The following is a 19,939-nucleotide window of genomic DNA, read 5'->3' as shown; positions in this document are numbered from 1 at the left end:
CAGTCAACATGGCTTGACTAGGGGAAAATCCTGCCTGACATACTTGGTGGCCTTCTATGACAGGCTTACAACATTGGTGTATAAAGGAAGAGCAACTGACATCATCTACCTGGTCTTGTCCAAAGCATTTGACACTGTCCCACACGACATATTTGTCTCTAAATTGCAGAGATATAGATTTGATGGTTGGACCACTCAGTGCATAAGGAATTGGCTGGAGAGTCGCACTCAAAGAGTTGCAGTCAACAGCTGTTTAACATCTTTGTTGGCAACATGGACAGTGGGATCGAGTGCACCCTCAGCAAGTTTGCAGATGACACCAAGTTGTGTGGTGTGGTGGACATGCTGGAGGGAAGGGGTGCCATCCAGAGGGACCTTGACAGGCTGGAGAGGTGGGCCTGTGAGAACCTCATGATGTTCAACAAGGCCAAGTTCAGGGTCCTGCACGTGGATCGGGGCAATCCCATGCACAAGTACAGGCTGGAAAGAGAATGGATTGAGAACTGCCCCGAGGAGAAGGACCTGGAGGGGTTGCTTGATGAAAGGCTAAACATGAGCCAGCAACGTGCGCTTGTAACCCAGAAAGCCAACCGTGTCCTGGGCTGCATCCAAAGCAGCGTGGCCAGCAGGTGGAGGAGGTGGTTCTCTCCCTCGACTCTGCTCTTGTGAGACCCTGCCTGGAATACTCCATTCAGCTCTGGGACCCCCAACATAAGAAGGACATGGAGCTGCTGGAGCAGGTCCTGCGGAGGGCCACGAAGATGATCCAAGGACTGGAACACCTCTGCTATGGAGACAGGCTGAGAGAGTTGGGACTGTTCAGCCTGGAGAAGAGAAGGCTCCAGAGAGACCTTCTAGCAGCCTTCCTGTACTTAAAAGGGGACCTACAAGAAAGCTGGAGAGGGACTTTTTACCAAGGCATGTAGGGCCAATGGCTTTAAACTGAAAGAGAATAGATTTAGATTGGATCTAAGGATGAAATTCTTCACTCTGAGGGTAGTGAGGCACTGGAAGAGGTTTCCCAGAGAAGCTGTGGCTGCCCCATCCCTGGAAGTGTTCAAGGCCAGGTTGGATGGGGCTTTGAGCAACCCGACCTAGTGGAAGGTGTCCATGGTAGGGGGATTGGAACTAGATGGTCTTTAAGATCCCTTCCAACCCAAGCCATTCTGTGATTCTATGACTTTTTTATCTATAACAAGAAATTATAGAACACCATTGTCAAAATATGTCTCTCTGTAAAGATGTTTTGTCACAATTATATAGCGACTCAATCTGGGAGGACACCTTAAACATATTTCAGCTTAGGGTAACTTCTTGACTGATAGCTGTCTTTCAAAAAATATGAAGAAAGTGTACCAAAGTTCTAAAATTACACAGATCAACCTTTTCTGGAAAACTGACTGAATGTTCCATTCTATATATCTAACTTTTCAAAGCAGAGAATTAAACTGATTAAATGCAGACATGCTCTTCACCAGATACCCAGTTTATGAAAGCCAGTTTATGTTATAGACTTGGGCAGTCTACAATAACTCAAGTTGGAAGGACCTTTGCTACTTGTCTGGCTCAAACTGCCACTAAAAGCAGAGGCAATTTAGGCCAGGTAGCTCAGGGGCTTTCCCATCAATCTGAAGTATCTACGAGGGCAACATTTCCAAAACTTCTCCAAGCAACCTATTGTAATGATCAATCAATCCTATTGTGAACTTCATATAGGTGTATATATATATGCGTATAATATGAATTTACTGTGTTCCAACCTATGTCCATTGCCTCTTGTCACACCACTGTGCACTTCCAAGAGGAATCTAGCTCCATCTTCTCTATGTCTTTCTATTTTGTAGCTGAAGAAACACTAATATCTCTCTTAGTCTTATCCTAAGATCAAACAAAGTCAGTTCCCTCAACCTTGCCTCATATGTCATCTCCTGCAGGTGCTGACTCTGACTGACCTGCAGTTCATTTTTGCCTTTGAATACTTCAAGTCATAAGGAATCTCCTCTGCTCACCACAAACTTTCAAAGGTGATAGCAAGAGGTCTCACAACGGCGTGACTACGTATTGTGTAGTCCCTAAGAAAATGAGTTGAATTTGCATATGCAAAACATTTATGCAGCTTTGACACGCCTCACATCTCCCTATACACTTGTCCCAATAAGATTCACTAATCAAATCATGATTTCACCTATCTTGTCATAAATTATTTTATATTATAAATTATCAATTACAAAAAAAGATTTTTTGATTTTTTGATAGCTTTGGACTTAAGGCTCCTTAACATCCTTTTAGATGTCAATGACTTTTTGCTTTACAATAATCTATAGAAATAATTCCTTAATATGTTTAGATTTCTATACAATAACAAGCGACTGTAAGAAATTATACAATCATTGGAATTGTCAATTTGATACATTAATTTTCAGTAGCAGCAAAAATCGATTTTCATTGTGATGACTAGAGGGAGAAAACCAACACAGGTAAAAGATAAATCACCCTCAACATTTCCCTCAATTTACCACATTACAATTACTGAGATTTGCAGGACTAAGTCAACAAATTAGAAATTAATTTAAATTTTTCGCTTGTAGATCTTTGCTCTTTATAGAGTAAAACATTCATAGATTTCACGAGACAGACATAGACCTGGCATGGGTGAAATAATTTATCTACCATTTAATATTATTTCTCTTATCTGCATTTTTGATGGGATAAAAAATTGTCTATCTCTTAGTCCCATGTGTGTCCTTGAGAAAGGAAGCAGTGACCACCAACAACCTAAATGAGTTTGAAGTAGTAAATTCAAATTTTGAAGGTAGTTGCAAGTCTATGAGAGCATGAAGTGCGTGGAATCTAAACGCCAACGTAGTGATAAGAAATGCCACTGTTTGACAGAGATTTTTTGCTAAAAGGCATCCAGATTTTGTGGATTTTTGTAGAGTGCTGTGGAGTTCATAGTTGATTTAATGAAGTAGGTGAAGTTCAACCAGTTAATGGCTCGCTGAGTGTATGTTGAAATTCAGAGGATTAGTTTGGGTTTTAGACGCTTCTAGACATTATGTTATGCTCTTCGTAACCATAGTAATATTTTTAATCAGGTTATCAACTATATTATTTCTTCCAGCTTTTTTCATAAGCTAGAGTTCATTTATTCGGATATTTAGCTTTATTACTGTGTAACTGTTTCCTTTTTCTGCTATTTAACTACTACTTTGGTGCACAAGACATCTTTCAAGATAGATTTTTGAGATAATTTAAATACTTTTTTTTTGGTGTTCAAGTAATTTGAAAATATATTAAGCTGAAGTTTGCCATAAGTAAATACTCACTCCTAGCCCATGTGAATGAGTCTTTTCACAGAGTATGCCTGGAGCAGACTGACGTTTCATGTATGATGATTGTCTGGTTTGTTTGATCATTTTTATGGTACTGACATACGTCAAATAAAATCAGAGGCTCTTCTATCTCTACAGCTATTCTTGGCAAAAAAAAAACCCACCTCCTACATTTCCTACTTGCAGTTCTCCTGCACTTTTTTGACAGTAAAAGACTTAATCTTTGCTTGCATTCTAGTATTTTCTGGAGTCTAGTGCTGCAGTTACAGTGTCATATAATAACTGGGTTACCCCTTGGATGTTCAAAATTAGCTTTAGGTTGTAAATTCCACCTGATTTCTTTTAAGTAATTCCCAATGAAGTTAACATGATTTCTTGCCAGAGTAAGGCTAGCAGCATACAGCTCCTTGCGTGTGGTTTATTACTCTTGTAGGTCAAATTTATGTTGCTGACTTAGTAAGGCAGCCAGGCACATAATGCAATATTACTAAAGTAAAATTCATCCTTAAATGTACTTAGAAACTCAGAATTATGATCTTGTCAATCTTTGTTTTTCTTTCATGCTGGTCTTACTCAACACTTCATTAGCAGTATACATGCAAGGAGTTACTCATTTGCTTCAAACAACAGCCCAGTTGTGTTTTCACCTAAGAATAAGTGAAGCTTTCATATTTTTATCTTTCCAGTTTGCACAGTGAACCCAAATACTACAGGACATGTTTTTTCCTTCTAGGCTGAATAGGTCCAGTTGAATATTGAATACTTATCATAAGGTTTATTCCCGTTTTGGCTAATTTGTTCATAAGCCAATCTTATTTAACTTGTAGGAATTATCAACATTTTCAGATTTGGCAGCATTTGCTGTAACATTGTGAATACTGTATCTGATATATCAGATGATATTTAACTAACTCTGTGATGAACATATTTATGAATATGTCTATTTCTGTCTCCCCTAGAAAATTCTATGGTTTTATTAAAACACAGTATCAGTGGTTCATCTGTTTCACTGATATGGTTTCTTCTAATTCAACGGAAGAAGAAATATATTAGCTACCCTATTTTTCTTTACTTCACTGTAATTTTTTTAAATTACTCCATTGTTCTGCTGTCAAAATGTTTAATCCGGAAATAAACTCAATAACAAATCTTGCCTTTGTTGTGCCAAGCACTGCTGAATTTGCAACACTGTAAAGCTATAAAGCTTATTATTAGTACATATACGTACAATGCCTTGTGGTCCCTTCGTTTTACTTCACTGGAAGTGTAAGATCAGGTGAGCATGGACTTTATCGTGTGCATAAACTTATTGATTTGTGAATCAAAGGGACATCTTCCTTTTACACTGTTGTCAAGAATAATTGTATCAGCTATCTAAACATAGAAACCTACAAGGGTACCCGTGAAAAACAGGACCCAGTCCTCAAAAGGAGCATTTCGAAGTCTTGCACCTTGACTTTCACAGTAGAGATGAACTCCTGATTGACTGCATGGAAAGAAATGGGAACTATCCCTTAATAATGGATGCATGGGTTCGAGCTCCTTTGCGTAGCAATGGCCCAATATTCCCAAGGAGCACAGTATAGCCCTCAGATTCACTGAGGATAAGCATAATATAACATTTATGTTCCATTCACAAAGCAGTCTGTAAATTATGGAGACCAAGCAGAGTGTCCTTTCTAATTAGATCTCCTATGTGACAGTTGGTTTAAACATCAATATAAAAACTGTGCAAGCAGGGAGGATGAAGAAGCTTGAGGTGAGGAGGGGAGGAAACTTGGTCCTGAGGCAGCAGAAGAGTCATGTGCCAGGGCTGCTCTGACCCTGTAGTAAACTGAGGCTATAAGTGGGCTTGTGTCCTGCCAGCCCCAGGCAAACCTCCCAGGCAGTAGCACTTAGCACACTGAAATCTCTAGACTGAAAAAGAATCATAGAATCATAGAATTCTAAAGAAATTTAAATTCTTTAGAATTCTAAAGAAATTCTAAAGAAACCCTTCTCTATCTTCTTTTGGGCAGACAGGGGTGCTCTTTGGTGGTCCCATCAACCTAGCAGTAGTCCTATTAGCTTTTTTGATGTGTAACTAACCTTTCTTTCTGCTGGTACCCAAGCCTCAGCTGCGATACACAGCAGTGCCATCTCTTTCCTGTTAAAGGACCTGCTGCGTGATGCCAGGAAGATCTAATATTTCCTGGAGAAATTGAGTTTTTTCTCCATAGCTGCCTACAAAAATACAAATCTTTAAATGCTTCCTTGTTGCCCTCAGAAAAAGGCTAGGCATGTGCCAAGCAGTGTACTTGGCCTCCTTCAGGTCATGATCTTCCTGAGACCCATGCAGACGTGGGCCAAGACCAATTTGTGAGTCAGGTGAATTTTTCTATTGAGCTTCCATCCCTCTCTTGATATCCTCTAATATGCTATGGGATATCATACTCACAGCACAGTCACCATTTTTTTCTAAAAGAGTGGTATTTTATTTCATCAGTCCTGCATTTAGTCCTTTACAAAACCAGCTTACTCACATGTTGCATAAAGGAGAAAAGGGCAAAATAGTCATTTGAATCTGATGTTTTCCATTTCAAATGCACCACTTTTACTTCATTTGGCTTAATTTTGGCAGGGAAATTTTGCCTAAACCTTCAGAGAGAACACTCAGGTCTAATTATTTTTGCCAACTGAAGGAACAGTTCTTTATCTCTACATTAATAAGGAAATTATGAACCCAGTTATTAACTTCACAAATCTGTAGAAAAGCATCTTTTGAATGAACTGAGAATATTTACGTAGATTTTCTCTTTTTCTAAAATGTACATGTAAAGCAAATGAAACCGGTAAGATTGTGGCTCTTACTTTTTTTGGGGGGGTCAAGATGCTGACTGCAGCGTTCTGTGCCCAAAGCACTGCTGATGACATGGATGAGAGTCACATTTTTTCACTTTTCTTTACAAATATGTGATCTACCAAGCCAGTTCTATTTTGTATTACAATAGCTCTGAAAAAAGAGTATCTTGTAAGGTCTCTCTTTTAGGAAATGTTGCATTGATGTGGGATTAGTTTTTGTGGCAAAACAGCAAGAACAATATGAATATTAAGTATGAAAAAATATGGAGTCTTAATCACCAGATAAAACTTTATTTTACTGGCTTCGTTTCCTAGTGCACAACCTCTTCCTGCCTGTCTAACTGCAAAAGAAAAATGCTGATGCAAATTAACAATATATTATATCCACATCATCATTCTAGAATTAACGGTACATAGAAATTTTTGAAAATCATTCAACTTTTGGTGTAAGTACACATCTGCTGAAATGATTTCAAAACAACACAAAAAAGAACGTGACTTATGTTGAGGGTCTTTGGAAATTATATACCTTACAGTGTCATTAATAATAATTGGCTTCTTTGGTCCATGGTTCTTTACATATTTAGGTGCAACTGCGTGTAAAGTGATACTCTCACTTGATCAGCTATTTTTTCTTAACGCCTTTTTTCCCCCTTATTTTGGGGAGAATAAAGAGGGGAGGAGTGCATAATTGTTATTCTTATGGCCAGTAAATGTTTTTCTTCATCTCTTCCTACCTGTCTCACTGCTTCAGGGCTGCTGTAAGGGACTTTGAAGCAATACCTCCTTAGTTGTCTCCCCTCCTTCCTTCTTTCCTTTCCGAACAAAAAACTTTGCTACCATAAATGTATTCCTTCTTTTTTTTTTTTTTGGAAACATGCTCTGCCTGATAAATACCACTTTTGGTCAAAGCTTGCAAAACAATTATTACATTTCTCACTTGCATTAAAGTAGTGTTGATTATATGATGCCCCTATTCAAGCCAAGTGTTTTTCTCTATCATGTTGCTTCCAAACTTTGCAGAACTATTTTCCAGGCACCACACAGCTATACTAGGAACTTTTTTCTTTTTTTTTTTTTTTCTTGAGGGGACAAAAGTTTTAAATTAACCACCAAACAGAAAACCCATAGGAGCTAGGCATATATTACTAATCTACTGGTTTCTAAGAATTGCATTTTGTAGGCAATTTGTTGAGAAGCCTTTGAGGATTTTGTTATTTATAAGAATGTTACAGTTCATTTATATTTTATGCAGACATAAAAAAATCTTATTCCCAATTGCCAAAAAGGAAAAATACAAACCAAGCAACACACCCACTCCCACTCCTCTAGGCAACTTATGGTAATACTATCTTGTGTATTCCTTAATTTTAATAGATATCTATTGAAAACTGTTTGTTTTGTGGCTTTGGAGATTATATTCTAATCTTACTGAATTTACAAAGACCATAGGAGTTCATTCATTTTTCTGGGAGGGAGGGTTTATTTCATTGCTGTATGTTGGGTTTGGTTTGTTGTTTTTTTTTCTTTACATTTTGGTTTATAAAATAGGCTGCCATTAGAATTCTGGACTTTTATTTTTCCTATCAATATATAATATTTCTCATACTATATATGAGAATATATGAATAATATATATATTCATACATATTAATGAGATTTATTTCTTCTAAATAGAAGAATATGAAATAATCACAGGTCAAACAGTCTTTTAGACCTTTCTACTGGTGGTTTTAAGGTCTTTTGATGCTTGCAGATCTAGATGCACAACTCAGTCTGTGTACTGGCACTGGCTGAGATTGAGTTGACTTCCTTCATAACAATCCCTGTGGTGCTGCGCTTTGCATTTCTGGCTAAAGCAGTGTGATCGCACACGGATGCAGCATGATAGCACATGGATGTTTAATCTGCCACTGAGCAGTGCTTTCACAGCTTCATGGCCTTCTCTCTTTTTCCCTTTGACCCTCCAGCAAAGTCAGCCGGGGACACCGAGCTGAGGCTGACTGGTTGGCAGTTCTCAACCAGTTCCATATTCAGATTGGATATTAGGAAAAAATTTTTTACCATAAGAGTTGTAGAACACTGGAACAGGTTGCCCAGAGAGGTGGTGGATGCTCCATCCCTGGAGACGTTCAAGGCCAGGTTGGACGAGGCCCTGAGCAACCTGATCTAGTTGGAGATATCCCTGTTCCTTGCAGGGGGGTTGGACTAGATGACCTTTGAAGGTCCCTTCCAGCCCTAACCATTCTATGATTCTATGATTCTATGATGGTGGCGTGGAGCCGCTGGGGAACTCAGGGAGCGCCCCGCTCCCAGGGTGCCGCTGGGCCGAGTTCACCCGGAGAGGGCTGAGATCTGGGAGAAACGGCCACACCGACACCGGTCAGTGAGATGGAGCGGGACGAGGTGCCGGAGCTGAGTTTCCCCCGCAACCGGTGGCGAGACGGCAGCGGCCCCTGCAGCCAGGGCAGAGCCGGTGGGGCACAGACCCACCGCAGCCCGGGGAGAAGCCACGTTGGAGAAGAGATGCTGAGCCTGAGGGAGGGCAGGGAGAATGGGACGCACGACAAGGTAGAGACGCATCCAGAGTCCGTGGGACGGCCCACGCCAGAGCGAGTGGCAATTCCCTAAAAATTTGTGACTGTGGTAAGAGCCGGCACTGGAGCGATCCGATGGGGAAGGATTGCATCCTGCGGGTAGGGCTCACGCTGGAGAAGTCTGTGGGTTTTCCTCGTGGGTAGGGGATCCACTGGAGCAAGGGAAAAGGGTGTAAGGACTCCTCCTCCTTTAAGAAAGGAGCAGCAGGAACAACATTGGATGAACTGACCTGCACCCCCCATTCCCTGTCCCCCTGCACTGCTGGGGGTTTTACAGGTTTTTTGTTGTGTTTTTGGTTTTTTTTAATTTTATTTCTGCACTGTTTTATCATAGCGCTGCCTCTTCTTTGATGGCTTTGAGATTTTCAGTTTGAAATAGTGAACAAAGCACAAATTGCTACCACACCAGCTTCAGGATTAATCTCCAATGCAGTGACTAGCTGCACTGTCTCCAAGGACTGGGTCTGCAGATTGGTAGGAAAAAAAATCTGACCTCTGTGTGTCTCATTTTCCCTAATGTGTGCCCTGCTCCAATCCCAACTGGCAGTGAACAGGACATAGAAAAGACACTTGTGAAACTGTTTGAATAATATTGCATAAACAGGTTGTTTGGGGGTTTTTTCCCCCTTCAGTTCTGTAACTTCTTCAATTAGTGGTCATTTTCAAATTATTCTTGGGAAAATTAACAAATATCCATTTCTTAACCTTCTCTATTAAAATAAATGGTTCTATTCCTCACATGCTATAGCTTGACCTCACTAAGAAAGATTTTTTTTCTCCATTGAGCATTTATCACTTCAAAAAGCATTACAAAATTATCTGTTTAAATGACAGAACAAAGAATCGCCTTGCAGATATTTATGATGAGATCTATCAAGTAGTTTAAGTATGAAATATTATTCTTCCTCTGAATGCTAAAGGATTACCTTGAGTGCAAGGTAAGCAACAGTGACAAATCCAGGGAAAATACTTTTTTCTAGAACCTGTAAAAACGCACAAGTTATTAGCACCTTTGAGGATTATCAGCACACTAAGATAGAAAGAGTATGGTCCCATAATTCCAGCTGCAAGCTACCAGAAATTCTACAAGGGTGAGCAGAGCTAATGCAGATCTTCACATTCAGCATCAGTAAAGACTTGATTGGAGTTTAGTTAGCCTTCGTGCCATGTAGATCAGATATTCTGCCAGCTGATTTATGTTTTTTACTGTTTTGTCATATAAGAGATGAAATTTATCTCAGGGGCATGAAACTAAATCCCAGCATGGTTGATCTGCTGTGACATGGTGGCACAGTTGCCAATGGGGGTTAAAAAAATAATCTCTTTCTGTGTCAGTTTGAACACAGCAGTAGGTATCACGGCTCCAGATAATCCTGTTTTTTCAGCTGATGAGTCATTCCTGAGCAAGATCATTCAGATATGAGCTGTGTTCATGTAAAATATTGAACTGACTTTTCTTCTGGCTTTAATGATGGGCCTGTGTTATTTGCTTTTTAAAAAGCACTTTAGAACGTATCAAGGAGATTAGCAAAACCTTTCAGCCCTATTAATTTTGTACATATGTGTTTAAGGTAAACATATACTGTTGGATAGTGCTTATAAAGGTAGTAAGTTGCTGAATTTTAACATTTTCTGTGAATTCACAGTGCAATAAAGCTTGAAACTGGTAATTTGAAGGGGAAAAGACCATGAAATTATATGACAACATTTAAAAAACTGTATAGAATTATTATTATTTATAATAATATAGATGTCATTTCTGGAGTTGTGGTTGTTTTCGAAGTCTTGTCCTAATTTCTATAACTGAGTGAAGCTATCTGCTAAATTTGATAGTATGTCTTTCTAATTCCATTAAAAGGCTTTAAGCCCAATTGGGCTTTTTCTTTTTTGAAAGAAAACAGTCTTTTTAGTCTGAATAAAGGAGATGCAAGTTTACTGTACATCTACATCACCTCTGGCAGAGAACTGCTACCTGCTTGATCCCCATTAGTACGACTCTAGCATGTGTACTTTAGGTCACACTGGCACAGCAGCAAAACATCAATCATGTATTTCCACTCTGTGGTCTCATACACACTTGATATTCACCCTCAGAGATGTTAGATGCAGACCCTGTACTTCCAATGAATATGCAAACCAAGACTTTCTGAAATGACTCAACCCAAGGACAGAGAATAAAATCAGGTCTAGTTGTCAAAGTCCTTTACTTCTCCTCCCAGTCTCCCTGTATCGGTGCAATTTTTGCTGTTCCATAAGTTACGTATGTGTGTGCCTGATGGAAACAGGAAAGCAAGACAATTTTTTAAATTAGCTGGTGGGAAACAAGAATTCAGCAGGAAATAAAATGCAAGTTAATTTGATCTAAGCAATAATAGAAATCATGACATTCAGAGGTCTCTTGATGAGACTTTACAGTAGACTAGAAGTCACACTAGCTTGATGTAAGCATTAATGTAATCAATGACCGTTTCTCATTACTATATATCCATCACACCATCATTACTTTTCAACTTAAACCATATTTTTTTAGGAATTTGTCTTCTAGCTTTACAGTTCAGTTCAAGTAAGCTACACAGTTCACAGGTCACAATGAACTATATATGACCTATACAGGAAAGATCTGAAAATCCCCTAAAAAGATTTTAAATGTGCAATATGCAACCTCATTTCAGGATTTGGCCTCTGCATTACCAGTATCTGAGTCAGAAGAATGGAAGATGCACAGCTTTAGAGTGGTGAATTCATAAGACAGCTGCAGCTCCAGTGCTATTGCAGAGCCTGCAGAGTGACTGCAGTGCTGCATAAATATGAAGGAAAAACATCTTTGTATTTGTAACGAGAAATACTTCAGGCAAAGAACTGATTATGTTGCTGTATGGAAGCAGAGAGGCAGCATGTTTTGTTTATTAATTTTGTGCTTATTTTCCTGTCATTGATTTGTTGTGTACTTGGTCAAACAAGTCTGTATGTTCAGTATTAGTTTTCTGCACGTTTCTTCCAGTCTGAAGTGTTTTCTTTCTAAGTTCTTATAGCACACTTGAATTTCCTTGAATATTTCTCATCTAATGTTATCTGAAAAATCTGAATTACAGCTCTGATGTTTTTCCACTCTCATGGTTTGAATAAATATTTGGGATTAAAAAAAATAAATTTAAAGTCCAGTGTGTAACATATTAAACCAAACCATACTGTTTAGCAAAATCTGGCTGCTATGGGGTGAAAAAAAGTCATTCTATGTAAACTTGCAAAGGGTAGAAATTGGGGTAAAAAAAAAGTCATTCTATGTAAACTTGCAAAGGGTAGAAATTGGCATTTTGAAGGAATTGTTTTTCTGGAGAAAAATTATCTGTTGACATCGATTCTGCTCAGAAAACTTTTGATGCATTCGAAAATCTCATTTCAACTGAAATTATACTGACCAGATTTTCAGACATGAATCTACATGCTGTAGAGAATAAGGTCAAACATGGCGTTTACTTCACAAACCTGTTGTCACAAGTGTGACATTAAAGTCTGAGCGTGAATTGCAATCGATTAAAATACTACACCAACTTCATCATTACACCTTACCGGTCATAACACGACCATTCCGTGGTTAAATTGGCACACACTTCCCAAATATTTCCCAAATCTACAGATGGTTTTTCAGATAGGACAAATAAAAAAAATGGAAGGAGGAAAGATGGAAGACAGCTTTGGCAGTAAGGCATGCTCATGCCAAATGGGTAACTCCTACTGAGAGAATATCTGTCGTGACTCTGCTAATTTTCCCCACCACTAGGAATGGAAGGACACGCTGTACGTCAAAATGAGGGCGATCTGGAGGGGAAGGTAATCTGTTCTGCTGAAACTCATGTGGAACAGGTAACGTGGTTATTTGGAATCCAGGTCAAAGAATGACAAGAATGGACTAAAATTGCTGACGAATGAACATAAAGAAAAACAGATTCGCCTAATTGTAACTATTGGTGATGAGTTTTTGCTGGAATCACATTCAACATAGCAATGGAGTTATTTGGTTTTTAAAATACTGAAGGACTTGCTATACGTTTTTAACAAAATTATCTTGGCACTGTTATAAAAACTCCGTTTAAGAGAACATTATAAACTGAAATGTACCATTTTCTTTGACACTGTAGTGAGGTTTTTTGTAGCCTTACAGCCTTCCCTTATCTAAAACAGATCCCTTACCTTCTTTCTAATTTTCCTCCTTTATCTGTGTGTTAAGTTTCAAAAGAGATAAAGAAACTCAGTTTAAAGCAGAACTGGTGTCAAATTATTGCCAAAGAAAAATTTTCAGCAAAGCAAATTTACTTCTAAAGCATTTTATTATTATTTGTAAATGGAAATACATATCTGGTATCCCAAGATTTCCTTTAATCAAAGACACAATTTTCATAGAAACTCTGCTAAACTGAAGTGGATTGCTGCAGGACTTTGATGTCTTCTGGTTGGAGACTCATGATAGTAAGTTTTCTAGGCTTGTGGTCATGAACTGAAGTTTGGAAGTCCTGGGTTAGACTCTGAGTTTGACTTGGAGTTGGATTTGGGAAGCATCTAGGTCCATGACATAAAGGGTCTAGCATCAGAACATTTGGAGCCTTATGGACAACCTGGTGTCTAAAAGCTTTGGAAATGTCAAATTTTTTCAGTAATCACTGTAGAGTTGGTATGAAATTAAGAAGTCTTTAGACTTGTCAGGACTGAGGAATCAGTAATTCTTCAAATCCCCAGGGGTGGTCTCCATGAGTAGGAATGACTTGAGAAGAAAGTAATTAAGATTAAACCAACAAGAATGCCAATTTCCCCAGGATTTTCACAGGATTTTCTCCTGCCTTGAATTACTTTATTGGATAAATTAAAAGTCTGGCCCCAAATCGAATTTAAAAAACAGATGCCTTTCGATCAGATGCCTTTTTTTTGAACTGGAATGCTACCTTTCAACCAAATCTATCCTTCTATGTCTTCTGAAAACAGGTACAGAAAAAAAATCTTGTAGGATCTCACCTGATTACATTGACATTGACATTCTTAAATGGGAACAGATTTGAGCCTTAAGTGGGTCATATTTGCAAAGGGATAAATGTCATAAACTCCTTGGGTTCTGTTGTTTAAACTGATGGAAAGGATGATATTTTGAGAACAGCACCATGCACAACAGTGCAATTTTTAGAAGATTGTATGTGTTTTCTAACAAGGTAATTAATGTCCTTGAAAAGAGGAAGCCCTAAACCCCCGTTTAGATGCACTATAAGACAGTAATAGCTTCAGGTGACGTGTTGGGTCAATGCAGTAGATAAACATTTCTCCTGGCTTAGAGGGACCTGCTTTCTCTCTTTTAAAATGGTTTTACAGCTTCAGTTCTTTGCATTGTCTCAGTATCTTTGGGTGCACTGTTGTATTTGAGAGAGGCCAAAAAAGGAAGGTGGTTTTTTTTGGTTTTATGTTTTGGTTTACAAAAATAAGCCCCTCTAGTAAAAGCTTAGTACTCAAGCTCTCTTTCTGTAGTGCTGCTAACTAGCACAGCAAACCAGATGAGAGGAAAGGAATTTTCTGTCCCTTGGAGAGCAGCTGAAGGAAATCTGCATAAGCTATATCACCAGTTGGACTTGTTGTGACAGTTCCTGATAATTAATGTCTCTGCAGAACAGGGATCAACAGGTTGTATACTTCAGAGATGATCACATCTGTGTAAGTTTCCATTTCTAGAGGAACACATGATAATTAATGCTCCTAATAAGCATGAGAAGCTAGTAGAGCAACAGTGCACGTTTATAAACAACTTTTTCCTGAAAAGACTTTCAGCCTTGCTCATGGACCGTATCGGCACCTAGGAACTGTCTGCAGGCAATGCTGATAGAGAGAAACTGTTTTTCAGTTCAACTTCTTTTCTATAGAGCATGTTTATATTTTTTATTTCTGTAATTGTTTCCAACTGCATTTAATTAGCACTGGAAAATTATGATTTTGGAGCTTGAGTACTTAAAAGCCAATATGGTTCAGTGGAAACCATTTGTTCTTCACAGTATATAATTGCACACAGTCTTAAAGAAAATAAAAATGATTGTGTTCACTTAATATGTTTTGCACTGATTTGATCATTAAAAAGACAGTTACTCACAGCACCTAATTTCAAACAGTGAAACTTGTATACCTGTGAAGTTCATAGGACTTCTGTGAGACTTCTGGGAATGCAAATTCTTTCCAGCCTCTATTTTGTCCTCCATGAAATGCAGCAAACTTAGTGGCATAATTTTTAATTTTCCTTTTTTTTTTTTTCAGACATTTTCTTCTTGCTGCTATTCCAACAGCTAGTATTCTGGATTTTTCTATGAGCTCTTTGTGCCACTCTGCATCGTGCCATTTGAAGAGTTTGATTCCTGTGCTTTCTTAAATCTGTAACCATTGTTTTGTCCACTGTCTCACATGGATAATATTGAAGGGTTTAGAATTTTTCTTAAGGAAATGGAATTTTACTCAAGGAATAGTTGAATAAAAGCCAGATATTTTGTATATAATTGAGTAAATATTTGGCACATCTCATTTACTTCAGGAAGATTATTTCCATGGAGGCTGAAAACGTGCTAACTCCTTGAGGAGGAAGACGTGAAACATAATTTGTAAATCAAAATCTTCTGCAAATATAAACAGAAATAATCTATCCTATTCATGGAACAAAATCGATTCAAGAGTTTCAACTAATCTCCCTCAGAGCCAGGCCTTTTGAAAAATACTTGTCTTTTTAATGTCTAAAATGGTCGCTAACAGTTGGATACCAGTTTATGCACTTTTTGTACGCTCACTTTATGCACATCCCTTGCTCCCAATGGCAAGTTAAGCTGAATGTGTTGTCCTGTGATTTTTTGGTACAATTGCTTGTTACTCTGTGAAACAGTATTAAATAAAAAGATTTGTAATGTATCAAAGCATGCTAATCAGAGCTGCTTATTACATTTCAGTGGAGTAAGCGTGCTAATGACTGCATAATGTGTTTGCACTGCGATGTGATTTCACTTCAGTTCGTTTGAAAGCTTAATTGTGCACAGCTGCCTGGGTTTTCATGATGGACAGATGATACTTAATGTCTCCCTGCTAATCGAGAGTCCAGAAGGGACTTGGGGTATATTTTAAATTGTTTACTTCAATTTAGTTGTGTAAAAGGGACTGTGCCATCAGCAGCCACTGTTACACCTAATGAACTGGAGCTGTGATTTTACTTTACATTACAATTAAAAGCTGGATGAGTGTGAGCCAATGTCAGGATTGTGAAACATTTATTGTGAATATTAAATGAGTGCTTTATTAATAGTATTTCATATTTATAGAGCTTCCATTTTGTAGAGGCATCAAATCTACTTTAAAAGTTTGAGATGTTCACTATCATCAGGGCACTGAAGGGAAAATGATGGACACTCAAAATGACTATTTAAATTTATGCAACAAAACCTGAAACTAAACGTAGGTCTCCTGAGTTTAGACTCCTGCTTAAAACATCAGCCATATTTCCAAAGTCTAGAAAATTTTAAATTTGCTAAGTGTCAAGGATTAAGATTATTGTTAAATTGAGTCTTCAGAGTTAGCCTGACAATAATAAAATGTGAAGATATCTAGTGTTACGTGGAAATACAGTGGAAATAAAACTATAATTTGTGTTTCTTTACTATTGTGTGATTTATAAAGAATAGGGAATTCTTCTCTAGTCCAATGCCCAGGTACAGTCAGACACCTGCAATATATGTCAGGTCAGCTGTGGAAACTGGTGACAGAGCCTTTAGCCAGCACTTGTGAGTTAAAATGTTTTAGTTTAAGTACCTACCATGGAGGACAAGGCAAAACATTTCACTTTAGGGAGAAGAGTTGTGCATGACTTTACAAAACCAGCAACTTGGCAAATCATCCTAACTCAATTGTAGTTTGGAACTGGCGATGTTTTCAGGGGCATGTTTTTAAAAACATTAATTAAGTAGTCATTGAAAGGGTAGTGAGAATTGTCTTTGGTTAACACCCCATTTGAAGTGGACTTCAGCTCAATCTTTAATTAGAATACATAGACATACAGAGATGTTCACCTCATTGTTGTTTTTTGAGCATTGTTTCAATATCTTTTCCCAAATAACTGGATTCATCTATCTGCCAAAGCACCACTTTCCCTAAAGATTTACTGCAAGCATCATATTTAAGGTGAGCAATTGGTTGAAAGTAGTGTAAATAAGCATGAAGCAATGTTAGAGGTGTAAATCAAGTGAGATAAGGTTCAGATACAAGCCAGTCTACCATAAAACTTAGAAAACTTTTACTAGAGAATTACTAGAGAAATAATTACTCAAAAGTCCTGGATTGATACAGAGCTACCTCAAAATGTGGCCAGTAAAAGTTATAGGAAATTATAATTGCAGTATATTTAACAGCGTATTTGACCCGTTACAACTTTATTGTAACAGATCAAAACTTAAAAAATATTAATGTGGCTACAGTGCTGATGAAGTATTAGGCAGAATTATTCAGTCACAGAATAATTTAAGCATGAGAGTAATAACTAGAGGTATGCTCAGTCAGTAGGTATGCAAATAAATGAAGTTTCATTTACTTCAAGCTGATATATAGCATCTGCTAAATAAGCAGGATATCAGACATGTAAGCAGGATATCTGACATGATGGCTGGTCCAAACATTTGCAGTATATTGCAGATATCCTCCTGAAATTCTCGTTGTGCTTCTAGCTGGTTGTTGTGCCACACCAATGTGACATCACAGATCTTTGTGAATTTCAGGTACCCAACTGAATGGGAAAAACCCTTTGTGAGGTAGATAATAATGCTAATCTGTTGCCACATCTTTGTTCCTTCAAATTTCTTCATTTCCTGCTGTATGTACTTTTCAATAGCCATGGGCTAGACTAGTTTTGGGACAAAACGTTGATCCACTGTCAAGGTACGGATCTCTAAATTTGCTTAGCAGTTTGGTTACGTAGAATAAACACGATTATAGGATAAGCATTTCCAGCTTTTTTATTTCCATGGGCTTTCTGGCTCAGAGTGTCTCTAAATTGATTGTCTCTGAAGTTAAAGTCCATCAATGAGCTCAGGAAAGACTAAGCCCTCAACAGTGTTGTCGCTTTTTAGATGTGATGTCGCTTTTTCAAGGCCCGGTTGGATGAGGCCCTGAGCAACCTGATGTAGTTGGAGATATCCCTGTTCCTTGCAGGGGGGTTGGACTAGATGACCTTTGAAGGTCCCTTCCAGCCCTAACGATTCTATGATTCTATGATTCTATGTGAGGCAAACAAAAGAACATATCTGCTGCTAAGATATCATCCAGGTAAAACTTTGATAGCACATGCCCATCTCAAGCTGACTAGATTTTTCTGGTTTGGAGCTCATATCAGCAGTGGACAAACTTTGCACTTTTTGAAACACGTTCAAGAGAGACCAGAGGGCAGGAGAAATCTCTGAAGCAGTAAATAATTGGATTTAAATATGGAGAAAGTCAAAGAGATAGGATCAGCTCTGGGATGAGCAAAGCCATTGGTTGCTTATGCTGGCAAACTAATACAGAAGGTAAGAAATATTAAAAGAAGTAGCCCCTTGGGGTAGGAGTGGTGGAAGTAACAAATTCATGAGCCCGTGAAACTGTTTAGATTTTTGTAATTGAGGTGGAAGCACTGTGCGAAATAATGGAGCCACCAGCCAGGGCTTGAAGCTTGGAGAGATGAGACACAAGCGTCTCATACAAGAGTTTTCTGGGTCTGTGGTGCTGGTCCAAACTGGACCAGAGGGGTAGGGCCGTGGTTGGTGTGCCATAGAATACAAATTGCTGTCCCACTGACCATATAGTTTTTAGATTTTATGTCACTGAGTGATGTGGCCTGTTCTTGTCGCCGCCCACCCAAACTACTCTCTGATGCCACAAATGGAAAAGCTGAGGTGCATTGTGAAAACAGAAATTATTCTTGTTGCCCTGGGGGTATTACAACTGTGTTGACGTGTGTGTTGAATAACAGGGATGGAGAGATTTCTGTTTCAATCTGAGTATTTAGTATCAATTATATTCTTTGGGGACTGGACTTGCATTGAAAGTGATGTGTAAATAATGCATTAACTCTTTTTGTACCACTGTCTAATTCTAAAAATAGCATTAAATCATTTCTCAGGTATGCACAGAACTGGAAGTTTTTCCTCAGATTTCAGTCTGAATGTGAATTTGTTGTTCTGTGGGGGCCTATTCTGAAGCTCATTTTGAAGTAAGGAGATATCCATCCATTAATTTCAATCAGATTTGTTTCTGACCTGCACCTTGCTTCCAGAAAAACACTTAAGATTCAGAATTTAAATGCAACAATCAGCACATGATTTTTATTCTTCCAGCATAACTTTTGAGATGTAAATGAGAACTGTCTGTATCTACCCGTGCATTTGAGTTTCTTTTTTTTGCATATTCTAACTCATTAGGTTAAAAATAAATGACAGTATTCTGTTTGCTTCAGCAAACTGGGCATATTAATTCACCTATTCTATAACACTTACTGGTAAATAATGCTGATTTACTTTTCATTTGCATAGTAAAATATTCAAGGAGCTTTTGGCTACTGATGATCACTCTTAAAAGGAGTTGGCAGTATTGTGGTCAGTACAGTATTTTCTTTCTTACTGACAGTTAAAGTGTAGTGAGTATGCACTAATATTTGCTGAAATTCAGCTTTACTGTTCAAGAAGGAAAAGGAAGACCTGCTACATTTCTGTACCTTTCAAAACACTAGCTCTTTGTTCCTTTGTCCTGGGTATGTATGACATTTTCTTTTTAAAGCTGAAACATGGGAAGGCAAATGTACCCTGAAGACCCTCTACTAGTCAAAGAGCTGTCTTCTTTTTGTTGTTTCTTCCGGAAAGGGTGCTTTGAAAGAAATTACTGTTGTAGAACCAATTAGGTTCTTTAAGTGGATCATTTCTCAGTCACTGGAATAATGAATTCCCATTTGCTCAAAGGGCTGTATTCACCCTTCAGTGGCAAAACAAACAGGAATTCATTGCCACAGCTAGGCAACCAGAATTATTTATGCATTCTTTTCAGAATCTTTCTTTTTTCATCTTTATTGGAATTCACCATAACGACTATTGTTTAATGAGGGGGAAGTTCAACTGGAGCCAAACGAAAAGGCACAAGTCTTCTAAG

The sequence above is a fragment of the Tauraco erythrolophus genome, chromosome 10, assembly GCF_009769465.1.
Source record: "Tauraco erythrolophus isolate bTauEry1 chromosome 10, bTauEry1.pri, whole genome shotgun sequence".
Classification (NCBI taxonomy): Eukaryota; Metazoa; Chordata; class Aves; order Musophagiformes; family Musophagidae; genus Tauraco; species Tauraco erythrolophus.
Note: the sequence above shows the minus strand (reverse complement) of the source record.